This window comes from Artemia franciscana, chromosome 2, assembly GCF_032884065.1.
Source record: "Artemia franciscana chromosome 2, ASM3288406v1, whole genome shotgun sequence".
NCBI classification, from domain to species: domain Eukaryota; kingdom Metazoa; phylum Arthropoda; class Branchiopoda; order Anostraca; family Artemiidae; genus Artemia; species Artemia franciscana.
Window position 1 is genome coordinate 61,923,353 of NC_088864.1, and position 11,461 is coordinate 61,934,813.

The 11,461-nt window shown below is 32.9% G+C and overlaps 1 protein-coding gene across 1 annotated transcript in view; it reads right to left on the bottom strand.

Moving 5' to 3' along the window:
- Nucleotides 1–11,461, bottom strand: part of LOC136043902 (exportin-4-like) — a 160,769-nt gene that overhangs the window by 61,695 nt on the left and 87,613 nt on the right. The gene's annotated exons all lie outside the window — the stretch shown is intronic.

Consider the following 11,461-nt stretch of genomic DNA (forward strand, 5'->3'; position numbering starts at 1 on the left):
ACTGTTTCAAAAAATATTTTTTTTTAAATCTAAATTTTTTTAGATTAATAGTTTTTTACATAAAAATTATTTTTTTATTCAATATCAGAGCATCTTCTGCGAGAAGTATATGAAGCATATAAAAAAAAACAAAAAAAAAACGAATTATAGCAGTGAAACACTTCATAGAATATTTCTAATCAGATTTTTGAATAACTGATACCACAAAATTTATAGAATTTCCAGGGTTTTTTCTATAATATCGTATACCTTTTCACAAAGTTTAGATTCTTTGTTTTTAGGTCTGGGTCTTCCAACCCTCTCCACCGTCGCAAAACAAAACCCCTCATCCTCCAGTGGAATGAAGAAAACATTTACAAACGTCTCAAAAGCGCAGAACTAATGCCGTCTTTCCCTCCTGCGGGTCAAAACTTCACAAATCAATAAGCTGCTCCATTGTTTTGACATGTTTACAAACTTACAAGGGAGGAAGTAAAATTGCAGTTTCAGTGTTTAGCTTGCAGCTCAACATTGTTTAGCGTGCAACTTAGCATTGTTTAGCTTGCGGCTGAACATTATTTAGCTTGCAGCTAAACATTGTTTAGCTTGCAGCTTAACATTGCTTAGCTTGCAGCTTAACATTGTTTAGCTTACAGCTTAATATTATTTAGCTTGCAGCTTAACATTATTTAGCTTGCAGCTTAACATTATTTAGCTTGCAGCTTAACATTGTTTAGCTTGCAGCTGAACATTATTTAGCTTGCAGCTAAACATTGTTTAGCTTGCAGCTTAACATTGTTTAACTTGCAGCTAAACATTGTTTAGCTTGCAGCTTAACATTGTTTAGCATTCAGCTTAACATTATTTAGCTTGCATCTTAACATTGCTTAGCTTGCAGCGTAACATTATTTAGCTTGCAGCTTAACATTATTTAGCTTGCAGCTTAACATTGTTTAGCTTGCGGCTGAACATTATTTAGCTTGCAGCTAAACATTGTTTAGCTTGCAGCTTAACATTGCTTAGCTTGCAGCTTAACATTGTTTAGCTTACAGCTTAATATTATTTAGCTTGCAGTTTAACATTATTTAGCTTGCACCTTAACATTATTTAGCTTGCAGCTTAACATTGTTTAGCTTGCAGCTTAACATTATTTAGCTTGCAGCTAAACATTGTTTAGCTTGCAGCTTAACATTGTTTAGCTTGCAGCTTAACATTATTTAGCTTGCAGCTTAACATTGTTTAGCTTGCAGCTGAACATTATTTAGCTTGCAGCTAAACATTGTTTAGCTTGCAGCTGAACATTGTTTAGCTTGCAGCTTAACATTGTTTAGCTTGCAGCTTAACATTGTTTAGCTTGCAGCTTAACATTGTTTAGCTTGCAGCTGCACATTATTTAGCTTGCAGCTAAACATTGTTTAGCTTGCAGCTTAACATTGTTTAACTTGCAGCTAAACATTGTTTAGCTTGCAGCTTAACATTGTTTAGCATTCAGCTTAACATCATTTAGCTTGCATCTTAACATTATTTAGCTTGCAGCTTAACATTGTTTAGCTTGCGGCTGAACATTATTTAGCTTGCAGCTAAACATTGTTTAGCTTGCAGCTTAACATTGTTTAGCTTGCAGCTTAACATTGCTTAGCTTGCAGCTTAACATTGTTTAGCTTACAGCTTAATATTATTTAGCTTGCAGCTTAACATTGTTTAGCATTCAGCTTAACATCATTTAGCTTGCATCTTAACATTATTTAGCTTGCAGCTTAACATTGTTTAGCTTGCGGCTGAACATTATTTAGCTTGCAGCTAAACATTGTTTAGCTTGCAGCTTAACATTGTTTAGCTTGCAGCTTAACATTGCTTAGCTTGCAGCTTAACATTGTTTAGCTTACAGCTTAATATTATTTAGCTTGCAGCTTAACATTGTTTAGCATTCAGCTTAACATCATTTAGCTTGCATCTTAACATTATTTAGCTTGCAGCTTAACATTGTTTAGCTTGCGGCTGAACATTATTTAGCTTGCAGCTAAACATTGTTTAGCTTGCAGCTTAACATTGTTTAGCTTGCAGCTTAACATTGCTTAGCTTGCAGCTTAACATTGTTTAGCTTACAGCTTAATATTATTTAGCTTGCAGCTTAACATTATTTAGCTTGCAGCTTAACATTATTTAGCTTGCAGCTTAACATTATTTAGCTTGCAGCTTAACATTGTTTAGCTTGCAGCTTAACATTATTTAGCTTGCAGCTAAACATTGTTTAGCTTGCAGCTTAACATTGTTTAGCTTGCAGCTTAACATTATTTAGCTTGCAGCTGAACATTGTTTAGCTTGCAGCTGAACATTGTTTAGCTCGCAGCTTAACATTATTTAGCTTGCAGCTTAATATTGTTTAGCTTGCAGCTGAACATTATTTAGCTTGCAGCTAAACATTGTTTAGCTTGCAGCTTAACATTGTTTAGCTTGCAGCTTAACATTGGTTAGCTTGCAGCTTAACATTGTTTAGCTTGCATCTTAACATTGCTTAGCTTGCAGCGTAACATTATTTAGCTTGCAGCTTAACATTGTTTAGCTTGCAGCTTAACATTGTTTAGCCTTCACACTGCGGTTCAGCTTTTAAATTATATTTTAGCTTTCAAGACAAAGAAAGCAATAAAAAAGAGTAAAATCAAACAAAATAAGAAAATCTAGGATGGCATGTAATCTCACATGGTGCTCTGGAAAAGATTCAATAGCACAATTAAGGTTCGTTTTCTGCTATTCTGCATTCACTTTTGTATTATGTTATTCTGAATATAACTCAAATTGAAAATTGACTTTGGAATACAAAATTGACCTAAATTTAAAAAAAGGGAAGATATCTACTTTCTTGGGCTGTAAGCGTCACAAAAAAAACACGAAAAAGAAATAAAAGGTGAACTGCAAAAAAGCAGTTATTAAATAAAAAATAACAACAAGTCTTTTCAAATGAAAGTAAGGAGCAACATTAGAACTTGTACGAATTATTACAAGTCTTCTAGACTTAATTGTTCTGAATTAAGCATTCCGTGCGTGACTTCTTTAAGATGGTTTGGCATTACCCTTACTAACAATTTAGTCTCTTTTCGTAATAAAATTGTTTCTGATGCTAAGGTTAAACTTCAAGTGGGTTATTCTAAAATTGGTACGAACAGGGGGAAATACAACCGCAAAGCCCTTTCACAAATTTATTCTTGCTATTGTGATCACTCGGTTTTATATCTTTCTGGATTGTATCCTGTTTTAAAAAGAGAAGATTTAAAGGCTCTCAAGTCATCTTATTTTCGTTTCCTCCGATTTTTGTTGTATTCCATGTTTTTGTTGTATTCCGATTTTTGTTTTGTTGTACTCCACGGTACAAGAACAGTGATATGGTAACAAATTTCGGGGCTCCAGATTTGTTAAATAAACTTAAATTGCTACACCAGAAACTATCCGACTCGATACATTTTACTATTCCCTTTTCATGGTCTTCCGAAATGTTTTTTACAGTAATTTAATGTGTTATCAGAAGTTGGTTTTTTGTCTTTTTTTTTCTTTCTGTGTGTTTTTTTTCTACTCCACTGTTTCAAGTGGATCACAAATAAATTATTATTATTATTATTATTATTGAGTATATGAGAGGTCTAGCCCTCTCAATTCCACAATCGTTACGCTAAAGTTTCCAGTATTTGATTTTTTTTTTTTTTTTCAAATCAACGGCCCATATGCTTCAGCAATTATTCTTAAGGCATCGGGACAAAAAATTTAAACTATAGCGTAAAGAACGATGGATTGGGAGGGGGCACCCCTCCCCCATATACAGAATAGTTTATGTTGCATTTTAGTTCTAACGCTGCTATTTACTTTCAACTGAAAAATCTAATCTTGTTTTTATTCTCTGATTGTGTTCCATATCAGACCGAAAAACCACTCTCCGTGGAAATAGCCCATGGAAAATGAAAATCCACCTCCCAAAGAATTTCCGTATGTTACCCGAAAACATATATTATGTGTAAACAACTGGAAAATTCCATAAATTACAGCATTTTCCCATGGGACTGTGGGGGCTCATGGGACCTTTCAACTATGCTGAACAAAATGGCGATCTCGAAATTTTGACCGGATATCTTTGGGGTGAACAAGGGTTCAAGAGGTGTTGGAGGGGGGTTAGTTGCCCTTCAATATTTTTGATCAGTTAAAAACCTATTAAAACTTTCAATTTTGTTTGATTGAGCCCTCTCCCGATCTTCTAAGGCCACTGGTTAAAGATGACCAGTGACCTTTCTTCTGGCAACAAAATATACAATTCCACATTTATGTAGATAGGAGCTTGATACCTCAAAGTCAGATTATATGATACGCTGAATCTGATGATGTACTTTTGATCAAGATTCCTTTGACTTCTTGACAGCTGTTTCCCAACAAACAAAAATGAAAAGAAAAGGAAACACTATATGGCAACGAAACAAAGCAAAAATTACAGACTAAATGAAAAAACGGTAGAAAACAAGAGTAAAAGAAAATAATTATAAAATACTTAAGACAAGAATAAAAGATGAAAGAAAAAAAAGTAAAAAAACAAGAATAAAATAGAGGCGAATGGCCCAAAAAACAGCCAAAACAAGAGCCAAGAGCTCATATGGCACTAGTGACGAGGTCAGAAGAGCCAAGGGCCAAGAGATTCTGCCCACAATGTTTCATTACGATCTCTCCACTCTAAGCGTTTTCCAAGATTTCCGGTTTCCCCTCTAGCTCTCCCCAATGTCACCGGATCCAGTCGGGATTTAGAACAAGAGCTCTGAGACACGAGGTCCTTCTCAATATCAAATTTCATTAAAATCCGACAACACGTTCGTAGTATCTGGTTTCGGATCTTCTTCATATAAAAATTGAGGTGGTCCGGGATCCAAACCTGGACCTTCCGTACCCTAAAGGAGAATCATACCCCTAGACTACAAACCATACTTAAGAAGAAAAATCATCTGATTTATCGGCAAATAAAATTCATCAAAACTATCTTGTTCGCTCGCTCCCCCCCCCCAGATGGTCTGATCGGGGAAGAGACTATTACTAATTTAATCTAGTCTGGTCTTTGATACGCCAGCCAACTTTCATCGTCCTAGCTTATCTGAAAGTGCAAAAACTAGTAAATCCCCCCAACTCCCCCAAAGAGCGGATCCGGTCAGGTTATGTCAATTACGTATCTAGGACATGTGTTTATTCTTCCCATCAAGCGTTTTACACTCTAAGCGTTTTCCAAGATTTCCGGTCCCCCTCCAATTCCCCCCAATGTCACCAGATCCGGCCGGAATTTAAAATCAGAGCTCTAAGACACGGGGTTCTAAGGAGTATAAAATTTACATTAAGATCTGATTACCCGTCTGCAAGTTAAAAATACATCATTTTTACTAATTTTCTGAATTATCCCCCCAACTCCCCCAAAGAGAGCCTGTACGGTCTATGTCAATCACGTATCTAGTACTTGTGCTTATTCTTCCCACCAAGTATCTTCACGATCTCTCCACTCTAAGTGTTTTCCAAGATTTCCGGCTTCCTCCTCCAACTCCCCCCAATGTCACCAGATCCGGTCGGGATTTCAAATCAGAATTCTCAGACACAATATCCTTCTAAATATCAAATTTTCTAGTTTGAGTGACAAGAAAAGTGGAAACAAACAAAAATGAAAAAAAGAGAAAACACAACTTGAGAGCAAAATAAAAAAGAAGGAATTTACAGATAATAAAATGAAATAAACTAATTATGGTATGAAGAAGAGTAAAAGAGTTAAACCAAATCAAGAAAATAATACAATATAAAAGATAAGGTACAAAAAGAATAGAAAAATAAGGAAAGGCAGCGTTTCTTCGCAGTTACTTAAGCTGAATAATATAAATCATTCTAAGTATGAAAAAAATCCAAAAGAAAAAGTGGCCACGCGTGGGCCTGAGAGAGGAAAAGTAGAAACAAACGAAAATGAAACGAAAGGAAAACATAATTTGGTGGCAAAATAATGATTTACAGAGGGTAAAATAAAAAAAATAAAGAAGAAAAAAGAGTAAAAGAAAAGAATTTAAAAAATAATGGAGAACAAAACTTTAATATGACAAATCCTTTAAAGTTTCTATGTCAAAAAGCAAGGAAAAAGAAATACTATTATGTAGCGAAAATAAAAACAGGGAATAATTTACAGCGGATAAAATGAAACAAAATTAGCAAAAAGGTAGAAAAAATAGTAAAAAGAAAAAGATTTAAAAAAATTACTTTGGAAAAGAATAAAAGATGGAAATGTTAAAGAAAATACTAACTAATAAAAAAGTGATGGCAATGCAGAATGGTCTTGGTAGTTATCTAACTTTAATAGAATGAATCATTTAAAGTGTCTGTGTGAAAAAAGCCAAGAGACAGAAATTTGGATAAAAAGGGGGATGAGAACAAAGACAAAAAGAACAATTTACAGCGGATAAAATAAAAGGCACAAAATGATGCTAGAAAAAGTATTAAAAGAAAACAATGCAGAAAATAACTAGAGAAAGAACAAAAGATTGAAGAAAAATATAAAAAATGAAAGAAATAAATAAAATAAAAAACAGACGGAATCATAACATGATCTTTGCGGTTCCTAACGTTCAAGACAAGAAAGACAAGTAAAGTAAAGTAAAGCAACAAAAATGAAAAGAAAAGGGAACATTAATCGGCAGATAAATAAAAAAGTGAATAATCTAATTAGGCTATAACAAAATAAAGCATTATTATGGAAAAAATATTAAAATAAAAGATAAAAGAAGAAAAATTAAATGAAAAAGGGAGAAAAAAGAACAGGAAAGAACAAAAACGAGATGAAAATGCAACATAGTCTTCGCAGTAACTAAATTTAAATAGGATGTGAAAAAAAAAGCTATTCGCTGCTGTCGCTCATAATTATAACAATAAATCTTCATGAGTTGCAGCTTTACAAGCGCTTCCGTGACAGAAATGCAGATGAATTTGAATTGAATGTTGTTAATTAGCTACCTCTTTTTCAAAAGGAACCACTACATCAATCAATGGATAAAAAAAAAGTATTTTTGATGTCAAAACTAAATCAGTCAATAGCCTTGACCTACAGGTTTTTGCACCAACTTGAGACCTCAGTTTTTTCTAGTTGAGGAAAAGACACATTTTGAAAGTAGAGGTGGCCAACATTAAGCTATTGGAAAAACCATTTAATTAATGGAAGGTCAGTACCAACAGTTCATCATATATATTATTATACAAAAATGCTGATGAGCACTAGTATGTACGTAGAAGGAAATTTATTAGGGGCAGGGGTACCCATAGGGGCGGGGGTAACAAAGGGAGCGGTTAGCAATGGGGGAGGAGGTACCAATGGGAGAGGGAGGGGTTACTAGAGGGGGAAGGGTACCAATTTAGGGCATTTCTTTCCCCTCCCCCATTATTTTTAACTATACTTTGATAGTTAAATTTTTTTTATCCAATTGGCATTTTGCGTATTTACGTTTATTTTTAATCTGTATTTAGATAAAACTCTCAGTTCGTGTCGAGATGGACGTCAAATTAAATCAAAAGACACTATGTGAATACAAATTGTCAAAAGGACGTGTCTGTACAATTTCAGGAGCGGCTAAGGATATTCAGCTGCAACATTTAGGGCAAGTTACTGGGAATACTGAACTAAATCAAAAGACACTAAATCAAAGACACTTGTGATTGCGACTGTGACTACTAATGAAAATACATTTTAAACGCTTCTCTTTTATAAAGTTAATATATATCAAACTGTCAATCTACGCTTCATTAGTTCATTTCAGCATTCTTGGCTATTATGGCAAATTTCCTTATATTTTTTTTTGGTTGATGCTACGACAAAAAAAAAATACAAACGGGAAGTTAGCCCTACTCTTGTTTTGTACTAATTTCGGCTCGTTTTGTGTATAACTAGATTTTTTTGCAATTTCTTTCCGTTTTGGATTTAATTTATTTATTGATAGTGATTTATGCTCGTTTTAAGCTTGAATTACTAATTGATTTTGTTTTTGCTCGTCTTAGGTTGAATGTAGCTCTTTACGCGCCTTTGAAACACTTCTTTTAAGGAAAAGGTTTCCAAAATTAATTTAAAAAACCAATAAACGATATATACGCTCAATCAAAGTTCTATAAGGTTTGACATGCAACCAAATCCTAAGACTCTCTAAATATATCGAAACTCAAACAAGATCTTTATGAGTATCTCCAACTCCAATGCAAATACTGTCTTAGATTCATTTAACAAGAGGCAACAATTCACAGAAGTATTGAAACACACAAATTGCCTATATTAAGAAGCGATACTTCATTTAACTCAAGATTTTATATTCCAAACTTTGAAAAAAGATGCATTAAGGGAATCAAACAAGGCAGAATTAATTAAGGAATTAATTGAAATATGCAAAAATTCATGCAATTAACAATAAAATGGAGAGCAACACATACACTACTGAGCTATTTTACAAATACTTATGTTCTATACTGCTAATACTAAAAATACTATACATTCGAAGCCGTTCAAAGGAGGGGGGCCGTTTTTGGTGGTTGCCCACTTTGATCAAATTTTACACTTTATTTCGGCCTTTTTTTATTATATTTGAGTTAGGAAGGGGCAATGCAATCAATTTTTCCCCATGTGTCACCAACCCTAGCAACGGCTCTGAACACTAAGCACTATCCTCTGGTGCTAAGTATTATATCCCATATATACTATACTACTGTACTACTAGAATTAACTACTATACTCGATTACAACTATACATTATTAACCAGTTCATCCTTGCCTTGTATACGGTTGCTCTATTTGGGCTAGTAGTTTTGTTGTAAATTTTAAGTGGATAATGCGGAATAAAGCGTTGCTCTTACTCTGTGATATTGAAAAATGTGAACGCACAGTGAATATTTATCATTATTTAAATATTTTAAATATTGGCCAGTTGAGACATTATTATCAGACTGGTATTTTAGCGTACCGGTGTTTAAATAAGCTAGCAGCTAATTATTTTTGTGACGTCAGGGAATTTCGTTAATTGTTTAAATAAGCTAGCAACTAATTATTTTTGTGACGTCAGGGAATTTTGTCAGGGAATTTTGTCAGGGAATTTCGCGAACCATTCTTTTGGTACAGGGAACTCCACGGACCTAGCACACGCGAGATGAGATACTGCTAGGTCTAGTTTCCTATTTAGGCATGTAGGTGTTTCGGTTTAGAATAGTCTTTCTGAAACCACTAGGACGGCCAACAGTGTCTTTTTTTAAAATAAGATAAACAATTTCTTGATGAGTGGGGTTAGGTGAGGGGGGGGGGGGGTGAAGTCCTATCGGGTCTAGGTTTGTATGAGGTTTATTTTTATTAATGTATAAAAATTGCAGTTTTCCTTATTTTAATATATATATATATATATATATATATATATATATATATATATATATATATATATATATATGTATATCGTGATTAAAATTTCGCGATATAAAATTTACTAATATTAGAATATAGTGATTAAAATATCGAGTCCTGTCACACAAAAATCTGTATTAGATTTTCACGTGCCAAGTCAGTTTGGCAGGATTTTTTGTGTCAATAATTAAAATTTATTAAAAACTTTAATTAAATTAAATCTTTAATTTAAAAATGATTTTCTCCCTCTCTCTTTTCCTATTACTATTACTAATTCTTTTTTATTACTATTTATTACGTTATTATTTTTATTACTTTATTACAGTTATCTCTTTTTTATCACTACAAACATTTCACTGCAGGGCCAAACCACTTAAAACCATCGTATCTACTCATACTCCTTTTTCATCACAATCTCTTCCAACTTTCACTCTTTACCTCCTCCCTTTAACTTCCCATTTCCTTTATATCCTTTCCTACGACCTTTTCTCACACCTCGGGATTATCGGTTTTTCCTTTACCATATTATATTACTAATACTGTATAACCAGAACATACTGCTAATGAAAGCGACATGTTTTTCTTTTATTATTACTACTTTTCGTGTACTATTCTATATTACTAATACTATGCAACTACACAACTACTAATGCTACTAAACTACCAAATTAAGAAAAATATGTCAGTCTTTCTATATTTGGATCCCATAAAGCACTACAATATACAACTAATCACTGCTACTGCTGACAACTCACTGCAGAACCAAGCCTACTGAAGCCAACACAGATACGTCCGCTCCTCCTCTACCACAATATCAAAGCTTCACTCTTTGCCCCCCCCCCATGAAGTTCGAAGCGTTTCTTATGACTGACCCTTTCTTGCCACCCAGGGACAACCTGCTTTTCTTGTACTACTTCTGGTTTTTGTATATTATGCTATATTACTAATGGTAGGCAACTAGACTACTACTACTATAATTACATGGCTGGCAAATAAGCTTAAGCAAGTAGAAAATTCAATGGTAATCCCAATAAATCTCTCTGTACTTGTAGTCTCCATAAGAATAAAAATGGGTTTGTCCAAAATATGTGTAGTGTATACTTTTTATATAATTTTATAAAATAAACATGTTGTATATGATATATGCAACAAGTACTTAGTATTATATATGTACTGTATGCTAAGAACATATATACTATGCTTTTATATTCCACTACTTCTGTTCTTCTGTTGTATTATACTGCTACTAACTACTTGGATAGCGAATACGGGGTACCCTTATTCACCACCTCCCAGTGTGTGGGTATAGACAATCAGAAAGATTTACTACTTTTGTCCATTTGCAAAACTATACAAGTAATATATAATGGATATAAAAGAAAAATAATTTTCAGAAGTTTCATAATTAGAATGTTTTAAGAATAACAGAAAGTATTATAGAGATGTCATGATGTGTAAAAAAGTATTGAAAATTGAAGCATTAAGATCCTGACACATTAAAAAGTTGTCATGTTGTAAGAGAAAATAAAATCCACCGTAAAATCAATGTAAAATCAGAAGAAAGCGGGAAGCAATTTATAGGCTGTTTGAAATAGAAATGCAATGACTTAATTTAATTTATCAACTATTAATTTGATTTATTATATCAATTATATAAAATCATTATATCATATTATATATTATATCAATTATGTAATTATATAATATAATAATATCAATTACTAATTTAATTAATTAATTAATTATATTTAATTTCACTTTTTTTATTCTGTCCTCATACTCTTCATCTTTGTGAATAAAGTTTTTCATTTTTATATCTATTTAGTATATTTATTTTATGTATATTACCTTATATTAATATTTTAGTATTCTTTAGCATATATATTAAGCATATTTATCTATATATATATATATATATATATATATATATATATATATATATATATATGTGATATTTATTATTAAACGGCCGAGGCCAACACAGCTATGTACGCTTCTTCTCCATCCCAATCTATTCAAAGCCCCCCTCTTTACACTCTACCAAAAAGTTCAAATTTCCCTTACATT